This window comes from Chlorocebus sabaeus, chromosome 21 (genome assembly GCF_047675955.1).
Source record: "Chlorocebus sabaeus isolate Y175 chromosome 21, mChlSab1.0.hap1, whole genome shotgun sequence".
Lineage (NCBI taxonomy): Eukaryota > Metazoa > Chordata > Mammalia > Primates > Cercopithecidae > Chlorocebus > Chlorocebus sabaeus.
In genome coordinates, this window is record NC_132924.1 from 25,470,292 (window position 1) to 25,480,284 (window position 9,993).

A 9,993-nucleotide genomic window follows, 5' to 3' on the forward strand; every position below is an offset into this window, starting at 1 on the left:
GGGTAAAGGCTGGGTTACCTGCTCAGCCAGGCCTAGCTGTGCTGCGGGCAGGAGTGTTCTGGGTGGGAAGGTGAGTGCCCCGTGGCCACAGCAGGAACGAGACTCTGGGCAGATGGCTGGGCTGGCCTGCTCAGGCCCTCTCAGCCGAGGAGAACCAGCCCCAGGCATCCCCAGCCTGGAGGCTCAGGGTTCAATTTCATTAAGGCGGGAGTGGTAGGAGGGGCAGTGGCACGGCTCAGACCTGTAATCCCAGTACTTCCGGAGGCCAAGGTGGGTGGATCACTTGAGGTCAGGAGTTCAAGACCGGCCTGGCCAACATGGTGAAACCCTGTCTCTACTAAAAATACAACAATTAGCCAGTCGTGGTGACAGGCGCCTGTAATCCCAGCTACTCGGGAGGCTGAGGCAGCAGAATGGCTTGAACACAGGAGGCAGAGGTTGCAGTGAGCTGAGATGGCACCACTGCACTTCAGCCTGGGCAACAAGAAGGAAACTCCATCTCAAAAAATAACAAAATAAATTTCATTAAGGGGACCCATGGTTTTCTTACATGTGACAGAAGATGGAGGGATGAATTGTTTTGCCTGGCTCTTGGGTGAGGCTTTTCTGAGCCGGGAGAGAAAGAAGTTTCCCTTTGACCTGGTGGGTGCTCAGACTCCTCCTGGCCACATCTTTAGCGGAGACTCACGGAGAGGAGAACATGGAATACAAGAGGATCCCACTCCAGCCTGGCTAGCAGCTTCCCGTCCAGGCTTGCGCAGCTGCAGGAGCGCTGCACTGGAGACACGTATGACCCAGACCAGGGAGGGGTGGCCCTGGAAGGCAGGGATCTTCCTGCTCCCTCTCCCCCAGCCCCACCCCCAGGGCCTATCCTGGTGGGTGCCCAATGGGTGATTAACACACAAAAAGCAACCCAGGGCTTTAAAATAGCCCTTTCTTCTTTTCTCTCTGGGACTTTCAATTTACCCTCCAAATACATACATTTTAATGTTCCCCTTTTAGGATTAAACACTGAATTCCTTTTGGTGATTCTTTCCAGAGACTGGTCTAAAGGGAAGGAATTACAGAGGCGAATCCTTCGCACACACGTCCACCCCTAACTGCGAGCACGCTGGCACCTTGGTCTACAGAGAAATGTAGTACTTGCTGATTCCTTTAAAAAGTATAAATTTTGGCCAGGCGCAGTGGCTCATGCCTGTAATCCCAGCACTTTGGGAGGCCAAGGCTGGTGGATCACCTGAGGTCAAGAGTTCGAGCCTGGTCAACATGGTGAAAGCCCATCTCTACTAAAAATACAAAAAAATTAGCCAGGCATGGTGGCGCATGCCTGTAATCCCAGCTACTCGGGAGGCTGAGGCAGGAGAATCGGTTGAACCCAGGAAGTGGAAGTTGCAGTGAGCCAGGATCGTGCCACTGCACTCCAGCCTGAGCAACAGAGCAAAAACTCCACTTCAAAAAAAAAAAAAAGTATCAATTTTATTTATACTTTAAATAAATATAAGCATTTATTCCTTTAAAAAGTGTGTTTTATTATTTTTTGTGTCTCGGGCTTTTTATTATTTATGCATTATATTAATTGTGCTGTGAAACATTTCAAACATACACAAAAGTAGAAAGAAGTGTATTATGAACCCCTGTGTTCCCTTGACCCAGGTTCAACAACTGTCTACGTTTTGCAAATTTAAGTGGATTTCTAACTCTACTCAATCCTCTCATATTTCCCATGCAGGGGAAGGGGGAAGAGATAGACCATCTGTTTATTAACTAATCCTAAAGATTCTAGAAAACTTGCCCTTCTAATTCTGTTTTATGAAACCTCCTGCCTTCCGGGCTGAGGAAGGGCAGGCCCAGGCTGCAGGGCCCAGGAGGAGAGGCTGCTAACGGGGAGGAGGAAGCTGGAAGCCCTGGAGCTCCACCATTCATTCCCGGAGCGGAATGCTCTGCTGTGGCGAGGCTCCGCCATTTCTCAGTCTGGGCTGGAATTGAGCCTTTCGAGGGCTAAAGGTACCCACCGTGAGCCAAGCGAGGATGCCTCTTTCACAGCTTCGCTCAGCTCTTACTCTTCTGAGAGGCTGAAGTTCCTCCGCTGTCTCCTCTCTACCCAACCAGCAGAGCCGTCCTGCGCTGCAGCCAGCTTGTCTCACCCTTCCACAGAGGCTGCTCCTGCCCTGGGTGCAGGCCCTGACTGAGAAGGCCCAGGAGGCAGGAGCCCAGGGCCGGAAGAACCTCCTCACCCAGCAGGCCCGCCGAGGGTGCTAAGCCATCAGCAATTTTCCAGATGGCTGCTGCCTGGCATGATTTGAGACATCTTCCCTGATTCCACTTAGGAAAAACGCCAGACACCTGAGGCTGGGCCCAGGGGTGTGGGAAAGGCCTTTGGGCTGACCCGGAGGAAGTTGCCTGAGGGTCGTTCTGGTAACTTCTGAAGAAGGGAGTGGTGCCTGGGGCTCCGCTTGGGTAAGTCACGGCCTTCAGGACCTGTTGAGGGGAGACCAGTGTCCCAGCCTCTCTCTCAAGACAGCTCCCTAAGGAAAGATGAGATAGGAAGGGAGATGAGACAGGAAGGAGCTGGAGCAGCAGCACCCCCAGGGGAGGAAGGGGCCTACAGGCTGTAAGATGAAGGGAAGTCAGTTCAGTCCTTTTTTCCTTAACTCAGCTTTGTGCTTGTGATTATATTATTTCCTTTCTGATTATCAAATTGATGCTTTCACATTCATTGCAGAAAATTAAGAATATATTTAAGAATGAAAACAAAAATGCTCCTTTGTTTTACACACACACACACACACACACACACACACACGGGGGGGGAGAGGGAGAGAGAGAGAGAGAGAGGGGGAGAGAGAGAGGGAGGGGGGGAGAGAGAGAGAGAGAGAGAAAGAGAGAAATAGAGTAAAAGTATTGGCTAAGAAAAGTATGGGCTGAGAACTCTGGCTTTAGCCAGGCGTGGTGGCTCACACCTGTAAACCCAGCACTTTAGGAGGCCAAGGCAGACTGATCACCTGAGGTCACGAATTGAAGACCAACCTGGCCAACATGGTGAAACCCCGTCTCTACTAAAAATATGAAAATTAGCCGGGCATGGTGCTGTGCACCTGTAGTCCCAGCTACTGGGGAGGCTGAGGCAAGGGAATTGCTTGGACCTGGGAGGCAGAGGTTGTGGTGAGTTGAGATTGTGCTACTGCATTCCAGCCTGGGTGACAGAACGAGACTCTGTCTCAAAAAACAAACAAACAAACAAACAAACAAACAAACCACGGGCTTTGGAGTTAGGCTGTTTTCAGCTCCCACCTCCACTACTGGCTTCTGGAAAATTGTTCGTCTCTGAGCCCTGGAACCCTGGGTACTAAGCCATGTTTCATTGGATTGTCTGGAGAACTATATGAGAAATATTCATAAAGTTTCTAATATAACTTCTGGCCCTAATAAGCCCTCGATAAATACCAATTCGAATGTGGCTGACAAATTCTTTGAAAAATTTCAATTTGCATTCATTGTCCACCTAAGAGATGGTCCCTGCTCCACTGGAAGGCAATCAGCTAGCAAGATGCCACCTCCACCCAGTCATCCTCACACAGGGGACTCACTGTGGTCAGCAGAGAAATGAAAGGACAGTGACTTGAGGCCAAACCAAAGTGTTTCTCCAGGATGCAGTGTTGATCTGCAGTTTTCCCACAAGCTTGGGCCATACCTCATTCATCCCCAGAGTCTCTGGGGACAGAGTCTCTGGGGACAGTCCTGGGAACTGGCCTTCCCAGGAGGGCCACGAGCTTCCAGCAGCCCCGTTCTCCAGGATGGGGCCAGAACAGCACCTGCCCGTGGTGGCGCTGCCTTTCACTGGGGCCTTTGCTGTGGTCCTGCCTTGCCCCTTCCTGGTATCATTGTCTGCCTGGGTGTGTCCATGTCTGTGTGTCTGTCTGTCTCCCTGGCCCAGCTCCTAGTCTAGTGTCTGATCTGATTGGTTAGTGGTGAATGTCTTATGGCTGTCAAAGACACAACCTCACTCCTGCTTAGTACAATGCCTGACCCACTACAGATGATAAAGAACTTTTTTTTTTTTGAGGTTGAGTCTCGCTCTGTCACCCAGACCAGAGTGCAATGGCGTGATATCGGCTCATTGCAATCTCTGCTGCCTGGGTTCAAGTGATTCTCCTGCCTCAGCCTCCTGAGTAGCTGGGATTACAAGCCCAGCACCACATCTGGCTAATTTTTGTGTTTTTAGTAGAGGGGGGTTTCACCATGTTGGCCAGGCTGGTCTTGAACTCGTGACCTCAGGTGACCCTGCCACCTTTGCTTCCCAAAGTACTGGGATTACAGGCATGAGCCACCACGCCCGGCTGATAAGGAACTATTTTTTAATGTGGATGGATGGAACCATCGTAAATTATTCTTACAACTACATCTGGTTTCTGTGCAGCAAGAATGTCTCTGCAATCTGTATGACAACAGCTAAGCTGGTGAGGGACAGAAGTAAAGCCACTGGGAGGTGGCCAGACAGAGAACAGGGTTCAGCTTGCAGAGGTTTAAAAGGTACATTTCTGGAAAGGCTTGCAAGCCCTACAGTACCCAGGTGAACTTCTGACGCTGCAGGCTTCTATTGATAACCCGTTCTTGTTATCTATCAATTTATGTAATTCGTACTTGTTTATATTTTCTTTTTCTTTTTTTTTTCTTTTTTTGAGATGGAGTCTCGCTCTGTCCCCCAGGCTGGAGGGCCGTGGTGTGATCTCGGCTCACTGCTAGCTCCGCCTCCCAGGTTCAGGCCATTCTCCTGCCTCAGCCTCCCTCGTAGCTGGGACTACAGGCACCCAGGCGCCTGCCACCGCATCCAGCTAAGTTTCTGTATTTTTAGTAGAGACGGGGTTTCACCGTGGTCTCGATCTCCCGACCTCGTGATCCACCTGCCTCGGCCTCCCAAAGTGCTGGGATTACAAGCGTGAGCCACCGCACCCGGCCCTATATTTTAAATCAGGGTTTGGAAGAGGGAGGAGGGAGGTGGGAGTGGGTGGTAATCATGGTGGAAGAAATGTGTTCTGGAAATAAGCCCTGAGGTGAGTGAAGGCACACTTGCCTCAAACAACTGGAGGTCTATGACATGCCTGGCTCTGTGCTTGGATCTTTGGAGAGTGAGGTTGAACTAGGACATGGTCACTAGTGTACAAAAGGGCTTCCTAACCTCTGCACTGTTGACAATTGGGGCCAGACTTGTTGGAGGAGCAGGGGCTGTCTGCATTGTAAGATGTTAGCAGCATCCCTGGGCTCTACCCACTGGGTGCCAGTGGCACCATCACCCCAGCTGTGACAACCAACAATGTCTCTAGACATTGCGAAATGCACCTCTCCCCACCGGAAACCACTTGGACCTCCATCTGATGTTAGGTAACAAGGCAAGACAGCAAGCAAATAAGTGCCAAGGAAATCCCGTGGACGTTTAGGACCACTGGAGTCGAGGCAGGCTGGGAATGGGCATGGGATGGAGTGGTTGCAGAAGACCCTGGAGGTGGAGGTTGGGGCAGGGATTGGGAAGGGTTTCTGGGATTCCAGTGGATAGAAGATTTTAGGCAGGAGGGAAAGCACAGGCTAAGGCTCAGGGTCAGCAATGAGGAAGGGTGCTAGAAGGGCAGTCAAGACTCTGAACTGACTGTGGAAGACGGTACTTGTTTTCATTTTAAAATAACAGAATTCATGCTTTAAACATTGCAAGGCTCAGTGAGGAGACTGGGCTTCTCCCTCAGTATAGTTTGGCAGTTTGTGTGATTTCCAGACTTTGTTCATACAAGCTGATAGGCTCTGTCTTTCCAGACTGAAGCATCTCTATCCTCTGGTTTCTTCCCAGCTATGGAGGAGCTGGGTCTCCACCTATGTTGTACACTGAAGAACCAAGCCCTGGTCTTGGTGATGTGCTGGTAAATGTTTAACAACGGGCTCTCAGTGGAAAGTGTTCTGATTTGTAGCCTTTGTCAATCTCCATGGCGTAAATTCTCCCACCAAGGGCAAGGCCAAGTTACCAATAACTAACAGCTGGCTGGCAAAATTCCTGAAAATTGAACAATCAGCTCCTACGAGAAAGTAGGAGCTGACTCCAGCCCACCTCTGCCTGCGTGGTTCTCTACAAGTCCTGTGGAGAACTTTATTTTTTTAGCAGCTCAAAAAAAAGTCTTACATATTTAATACTGAGCCAAACCGCAAGTTCAGAGCATAGGAACAAAGAGAAAATTCCTTTCCGTAATAAAATACGTTGAACTGTCCTGATAGTGGTGATGTTTTTGGCTTCATGAGGTCAGACACTAGGGATCTTGCTACCGCATTAGTATGTGCACATCTCAGACCCAGTTCCTAAGAGGCCCAGCTTGGTTCTGCTCCAACGTCTCTCCTTGGATTTGTACCTGATGGTTTTTGCCATCACAGCTCAGTGAAGCCTGGAACTCACAAACTCAAGCAATCCTCCTGCCTCTGCCTCCTGAATAGCTGGGACTCCAGGTGTGCACCACCACATCCGGCCAGTACCTGGCTTTATTACCAGTTTTTATCTGAATCCGCTGGGGAATGGGACAGTTTTGTTTTTGTTTCTTGGCCAGGAATTGCTTAATCCTGAAAGTCTTGTGAGAAGACATGGTAGGAACAGGGCCGAAAGCACATGGCACAATGGTGGAGCACAGGAAGCATGGGAGTGCGGGAGCTCAGAAGCATGGGAGAGGAGGAGCATGGGAGCACAGAAGCATGGGAGCATGAGACAGTGGGAGCATGGGAGCATGGGAGCATGGGGGCATGGGAGGGGGGACCATGGGAGCATGGCGGGGAGCATGGGAGAGTGAGAGAGTGGGAGCATGGGAGAGGAGGAGCATGGGAGCATGGGAGCATGGGAGAGGGGGAGCAGGGGAACATGGGAGCGTGGGAGAGGGGGAGCAGGGGAACATGGGAGCGTGGGAGAGGGGGAGCATGGGAGCACAGGAGCGTGAGAGAGTGGGAGCATGGGACTGCAGGAGAGTGGGAGCATGGGAGCATGGAAGAGTGGGAGTGTGGGAGCATGGGCCTCGCATGTTATGCTCGTCCACGGTGGCCTTTAGTTTGTTCAAACACATGTAGCCTCCATTTCAGGAGTCAGCACCATTTTTTGGGGGGGCCTAATTTAAAAAATGTTTACTGAACTGGATTATTTATCTTAAATCAGGGCTTCTTTCCCCCTAAATTGCCATGCAACTTTTTCAGATGGCTTTTTAATAATTATTATTTGTAATAATGTCAATAGCTATGAATAATGAATTCTGTCTTCTCTGTGAAAGTGTAACCTTCACACAAAAGGAATTATCTTGTGAAGTGTCGGGCACACATTAGGCCTTCAGTAAATATGAGTTGGATGGATGGATGGATGGATGGATGGATGGATGAATGGATGCTTTGACTTTGATCACTCTCTCCCCTACCCCTTCCTCTCTCCCTCATTTCCCTTATTTAATTTATTCTAACCAGCCAGCTGCTAAGTGGGCAGGCTGGAGAAGGTGCTGTTCATGAAGTTCCTAGGAAGGAAGTGTCCAGTGTCAGCCTGGTCCCAGAGGCTCTGAATGAGGGTTCACTGCAACTTCCAGCCTGGTCCAGAGAGAGAGTTCTGTACCAATGAGCCACCCAGATCCAGTGACGGCTCCATCCAAACCACTTTAGAAATCACACCTCAAAGCGATATTGAGTTGGACTGTCCTTATTTTTAGCATTTCAAAGTAAAATATCCAAGTATTCCTTTACTGAGGGGGAATAAGTAGGAATCAAGCCCAAGAAAACATCTCTAGGCACTGAACAGTGAATGCAGCCTTGCCCCAGCCCAGCCCTAGAACTTGTCAGCCGGCACCCCGAAAATCCAACAGCCCTTAGGCTGCTTAAGCCCATTAATAAAGCACAGTACATGAAGGTATCTGGTGTGCACACATGAGCACGTGTCTGTGTTTACGTCCTCACAACTCTGCGTGGCCAACCCCTTTGCTCATTCACCCTCAAACCTCAATTCCTGCACCAACAAAGCATCCCTTGGCAAACACTGCCCCTCTCAGGGCGGTTTTCTCTCCAGGATGCAGTGGTGGATCACATCGAGGCATGAGCTCTTCAGTCGTCTCCAGTCCTCTCCTGGCGGATTCCTCTAGAAGCACAATGACCTGTCCCCTGACTGCAAGGCCTACCCTTCCCGAGCCCCTCTCAACACCACTCACAACGTGTCTGCTCATGCAGGCTGCTCTGTGGACATCTCCTTGGAGAGGCTGGGCCTGCCAAATCCAGTGACCGTCCCAGGGAGTGTTGGTTGCTCCTCCCCGCAGGAATTCACCCAGTGGCTGCCTGTCCTTGTGCTCAGGGTAAATCCAAGGTGCTGTGTGTGCTGTCCCCAAAGAAGCTTTGTTGAGTTTCCCACCGAGTTTCTCTACCAGGAACAGCTGGAGCCTGGGAGCAGCAGTTTTTGGCCCTCAGAGAGCCTCTGGGTTTTCCTCAATAATCAGTGTGCATGTGACAGGTACCACTGGGCCAGGAGTCCCTACTTCTGAGGGCCCAGATTGACCAGTGGAAAGTACAGAATTACATGCTGTTGGGAAACCACAAAGCTTGGAAGGAGCAGAGAGAGCCTGGGGATAACATGTAAAGACTAAGAAATAAGCAGTGAAAGATGACTTTTAGAAATGCTGCCACTTAGTAAGCCCTTAGGATGTGTCCGGGCGTTTGAAACAAATGGCTCCCCTGCAGTGTCATCCCACTGGCCCTGCGGTCAGATGCCCTGAGAGCTGGGCAGATGTTTATTTTTCACAACCTTCTCAGAGAGGTTTTGTCCTCACTTAACAGACAAGAAAACTGGGACTTACCAGACAACTTGAAGGTGCAGGGGCCAGTAGTTATGACACAGAGAGCTGGGACAGAAGCCAGGCCTGCTGCCTCCAAATCCTGGGCATGTAGCCATCGAGCAGTGACACCACCCCCAGGGTCCTCAGGGGAGAAGTGCCACCCACTCTATCTGTGGTGTAAGAGTTTATGTCCAACTAAGCCCAGGCAGAGGCACTTTGCCTCTGGGTGCAGGGCGTGCTGGTAGAAGTGCAACACTGGTGGGCAGGCATTCTGGCTCTGCCCTTTCTCCTTGTACAGCCCTAGCCTGGTTACCTTCTCCATGCCTCAGTTTCCTCCTCTGTAAAAGGAACAGAAGAAAGATAATAGGACCAACCTGATTGCACTGTTCTGAGGATTGAGTCAGTTTAAAGTATGAAGTGCTTAGAACGGTAAGCAGTCAGTAAGTGGGGGCAGTGGGTATTTGAAAATGCGTGCTGAGTTTAAGACCAGTGAGTGCTGTTCAAGTCATTAATTCCTTTCCCCAGAAAACAAATCCTGTGGCTGTCTCAGGTGAGATTCACTTATCTCCCCTGCACAGAGGGTAGAGACTTAGGCCATGCTGGGCAGAACTGAAAACCCAGGTGTTAGGATTCTCACCCATTCCAGGGAGCGATGTCATCTGCACTGAGGAGAATGCTGATGTCAGAACTAAAGGAACACAAAGAAGAAAACAGCATCCCCTTGACTTCGGAAGAAAGCAGCCCTTTGGGAAAGGCCAAGCCTGAGTCCTCCCTTGCAGTCCCGAGAGCAGCCATGAGGGAGTCAAAGCTTGGGCCTGGTTATCTGAGGCCCAGGAGGGCTTCTGGTCTGTAGTCAGTCACCCCTGCAGTGCTGGCAGAGCTGAGAGAGATGGCTGGGGCCCCACCCCTGCATAGAAAGAGCCATCTCTGATCTGTGGCGGACAATGGGCAGGAGAGGAGAGAGGTTCCCTTGGGGCCAGGAAGGGACAGTTGGCTGCCTGCAGTTCTCCTATGATAGGGAGAGCTGGGAGAATGCCATGGGCTCCCAGTCAGCACCTGTGGGACTGTAAGAGCTTTTCTGGTACTTAATCCCTTCTTCCCCTCCCAACCCTGGGTCAGCAGCAGGGGACTCCCCTTGGCTTCTCCCACAAAGTCATTCACAGTTAGGCCCCTTCTC